Source organism: Chaetura pelagica, unplaced genomic scaffold, assembly GCF_000747805.2.
Source record: "Chaetura pelagica isolate M959 unplaced genomic scaffold, ChaPel_1.0 scaffold177, whole genome shotgun sequence".
NCBI classification, from domain to species: Eukaryota; Metazoa; Chordata; class Aves; order Apodiformes; family Apodidae; genus Chaetura; species Chaetura pelagica.
Genome location: NW_009953803.1, coordinates 793599 through 798323, shown reverse-complemented (window position 1 = coordinate 798323; position 4725 = coordinate 793599).

Sequence of the window (4725 nt, the reverse complement as noted above, 5' to 3'; positions counted from 1 at the left end):
ATCATACCCCATATAACACCATTCTCAGAAAATCCTACCTTTCTGTGCCACCAAAGGTTACTCAGGAGCTGTTTTTATCAGTTATCTCAAGTATTTGCTGTGAGATTAATGCTGAAATATAATTTTCAATAGTTTTCCATCAAACGTGAAAGATAATGAGATTTTGTTTGTTTACAAACCAAGATGAGTGGACGTATTTTTGGGATGCATTACCCATTTCCATGTATTTTTACAACAGCTGAGCTAATGTAGCCTGGTCTGGTTTGAGGCTCAAAGAGCTCCCTGAACATTCACCAGCAAGTCTGCCTGTCTTCTTCCAGCTTTCTGCACTATCCTCTAATTGCCTGTTTATATGGTGGATACCAGAGAAGGATGGTATTATGCAAGCCTGGAATTCCAATACATAGAGCCAGAGTCTGCTCTTAGTTACTGATGTAAATATTGAGTGTCTGCATGGATTGTACTAGAACAGACCCACATCCACATGGGCACTAATTTCCTATGTATCACAAATTGTCTTCTTTTGTCAGATATTGCATTACTTATTAAGTAGTTGAAACAAATACTTTTTGTTACTCTGCCAGAAGAGGAGACCCATTTCACCACACAAATGTCATGTCATAATATATTCAGCAGTTTACACGGAAGGAAAATACAGAAGATGGAATGAGGGAACCCATCTTGCTTGGGAAGTTATGAGGCACAGAAAGGTAACTGAAAGATTTTGAGCTCATGTTGCTTTATTTTATGCCTAGGAAGGGATTCCCAGATCTTCCTTTAGGACAACTTGCACTTGGAAAGAGAAAAGCTTTGAGAAAACCATCCTTTGCATTTCTTAAATGCTTGATTCAGTAACTTCAGGGGGATTCAGACCCAGCTGAAAGTGCAGCACCCCAGCGCCGATCTGGGATTCCTGGTAAACCACTTTCTATCAGGTCCTGATAAAGCTTCACCACCCCAGACACCCTCCCCTGCTCTTGGGTTTCAGTCTGGAGCTGTACCACAGGTGGGGCATTTCTGGAGCTGCACTACAGGTGGGGCATTGTTTCTTGGGAACAATTTGGTTATTATCTGGACATTCAAACTGCAGGTGCCCTGGCAAAAGAATCACATCAGGAAAAGCTTTAATTAGAGAAATAAAACCTGTTTTGGTAAGAGCGCTTGATTTCTTTCAGACATTTTGTTTCACAGGCAGTGTCAAAGCTTGACTTTTTGTTCTGAGTTAGGAAATGCTGAAACTGGACAAAAGACTTCCCAGTATCTCAGGCTGTGCCCACACTGTGACAACAGTGTTCTACAGAAATTCCTGAGCCAGACTTGAAAGAACTGGTTTGTGTCCCCAGAAGTAGCAATATGGACTTTCTGGTGAGCTCATCTCCTCTGCAGAGGCACAGCAACCTGGCCACTTCTGCTGGGTTACCTTCGTGTGTAAATTTGCATTTGCTGAAGGTACAGCTGGGTGGAGGCAGGAAATCCCAGCCCAGGAGTGAATCACATCTATTGACTATATTCCTTATCACTGAGATTTTTTTCCAGCCTCCAGTTTTGCCTGGTTAAGGATCTTCTGTGTTTCTGTCTCACTTTTAGTTGTCTCTGATACTGAAAACACTAACAGCTCGACAGGAGCTCAGTAGCCAGTGTGGGTAGTTTGTTCTGGTTGGGTTTTGGTTTGGTTTTAATTTATTATTTCAATGTCCAGTTTGAATTCTGTTTTAATTGGTAATTACTTTCAGTTTGGAATACAATATGTATGGCTCTGCTTTGCAAGAAAGCTAGGGGAAAAAATTAGAATGTACATGTAAAACCAGCAGGTGACACTGTCTGTGGTGCTGCTGGTTTATCATTATTATTGTCCAGCCATTAGCAATATCAGCTCCTTAACTGCATGTCATTTTGGGAGACTGATCAGACTAGCCAGCAGCCTTGGCAATGAAGCTTTAACCACTTCCTTGGGTTCTTCCCAAGCTGTGGAAAGCAAGCTCTGTCAGCATATTTCCAGGCTCATGTGGACACCCTTCAATAGTGCAAGACCTTCATTTCATAAGCAGTTTGTTTGCTCAGGAAAGTGCAGGTGGTGAAAGCACAGCCAGAAAGGTCTCTGAAGAGCTGACACAGGCAGCTCAGTGTTGGAGTCACTAAACTTCAGAACTTCCCTCATTTTCTTCTCCTGTCCTGCGAGCACACCTCCTTCCTTCCCTGCCTGGAGAGGAGCAAATTTTGGAAAGTAATTTCCCTGCCCAGCTATTCAGAAATAGGTTAATGACACTGCAACTTTAAATAGCAATGAAATGTGCAGAGGCAGAACTGATGGGCACAGCCAGGTCAGTGAGCAGCAGCTCCCTGGAATCATCTCCCGTCCCGGCCAGAGCTCTGCAATGACTCTGCACATTCAGGCCAGAGAGTCTGGGAGTCGCATCCTTCTGTGAGGAACTGCCTTGGAATGAAGGCCTGGATGTGAAACAGAGACTGCAGGAGCCTGGGAACTCACAAGAACACCTGGAAACTCCTCAGGTAGAAGGATTTAAAGTGGATTTTTCTGATAAAAAGTACATCTTTAAAGGGTAAGGAAAAGCTCATATGCTCCAAGTGACACCAGAAATCCTGCTATACTGGAAAATGTAGGGAATTGTCCTGCTGCTGCTCTAACATTAGGAGAGCTGCAGAGGTGCTAGAAGCACCCAGTGTTGTTCAGTGCAGCTATTGCTATCAGTGTGTAATTTCCTCACAGATTTTAAGTGATACTAAGGAAAAAAAAAGGATCAGCAGACAGGAATTTATTATACAACACAGATTATTATAAAGCCTTGTTCTTAGCTCTTTTGTATTTTTAAGAAATTTTCTTAGTCAATCCTAAAATAGGAAACTCTTCTGACTTGCTTTCTGCATTAAAAGTGAGATACCAGACATCAAAATTCAAATACTGAAGCCAAACTCTGCTGTGTTTATCACACACCAGGAATTACCCATCAGAATTTAGCTGAGGAGCCAGACAGGATTAATATACACACCAGGAATTACCCATCAGAATTTAGCTAAGGAGCCAGAACAGGACAATGAGATACCCCAAGAAGTGCCAGATATGGAAGAAAATGTGACACATGCAGGCCCAGCCACCAACCTCAGATGTTACCATTACAGAGTTTAGAGACAAGAACTACCAGAACATTCAATAATCAGTCACATGGTAATTAATCCTGATGAGCTGTTTATGTCTAACAGAATCCCTCTGCATCTTCCCAGTGTGGTATTTAATTGGTGCCATTGTACCCAGCAGATGTTGCTGCCATCCCTGTTATTATAAATATGATGTGACACAGCAGGAAGTTCTGGCTCTGGTACCTCCTGGCTGTGACTGGATCGGGCACCACCAGAGGTGAAGCAGCTCCATGCCACATGCCTGCTAATTCCAGACCTGGAATACTCACTGCCTGAAAGCATCAGATTTTTATTGCTGTGTTATATGTGACATATATTTTTAATACACCTATGAATTGCTTAAAATATAAACTTGTATAGCCTTCTGTTCTCACTACTGTTACATTCCTCTTTCTTCTCTCCACAAACTGTGCTGTTCCATGTTCCTGCCTTGTACCTTGTCCTGAGGTAACTGGGAGCCTTTCTCAGCCTTTTGCCCTATTTCTGCAGTTCCTCACATAGAAATGATCCAACCAGGACAGCTGGATTCTACTGAACTAAAGGAAATACAAGATGTATTTTTATTCTGCATAATAAAATCAATATTCACTCACAAGAAGCACATTTCAAAGAGCTCCACAGCTGATACTAAGCTACTAAAGATCAGTAACAGTTCATCTGTTTCACTAAATGTAAATGTCCAGTGGAATGCCCGTTTATTGCCCATCAGTTGTCCCTGTGACAGGATGGTTCTGAATTAAGACTGGAAATGGTTGGATGTAAAACACTCCCAGGACACTAATAGCAGGAGAAACTGCAATTCAGCACTAAAAAGTGTTCCCTTAAGGATCTTTGTCACAAAATGTAAGTTCTCATTTTAAAACTGATCCCATGGGATAACAATGAGCTTTCGTAAAGCCAATACATGAGGCCACTTTGCTTCCCTACATCCAGGATCTTGGCTGCTCTACTTGTGCCAGCTGGCAAAGATCCCCAGGGGGCTGCCTGCCAGATATGGGCTGTCAGAAAGCTCCAGCCACTGCTCCTCTTTCCTTCTACCCCTAGACCTCTCCTCCCATGCCAGGGACTGTAAGGAGATGATGTAGGAGCCAAAAATACCAGCTGCTGTTGGCAGAGCTGGGAGACTACAGCCTCCTGGGCTGAATGGAGTGGAAGAAAGAATTTGTCTTATGATTCCTAGGTATTTCTGAACTGCATTTCCTTACAATTAAGTATAGAACACATTGGATCTACACAACCACGACCTAGCAGTATCCTCAGGCCCTGAGACTCATGTTTAATTGATTATGGAGCATGGCTCTGCACCCAGACCAGGGGCAGAATCAATCTTCTCAATTATACTGAGATTTCTTTTCCTGTCACTGCAGGGTATAAAAAACTGACCTGCTAAAAATTAGTATCTTAGTCATTTTAGAGTGGAGTTAAATTATTCCTTTATGAAATCCAGATGCTTCCAACACTTCAGGACCCCTCCTGCTCTGACCGGAGAGCTGTCCTGCGTTCCCCCGTGTGGCGGAGCTGCAGCAGGGACCTGCAGCGATGCTGCGTTACTGACACCCCCCGGTGTCA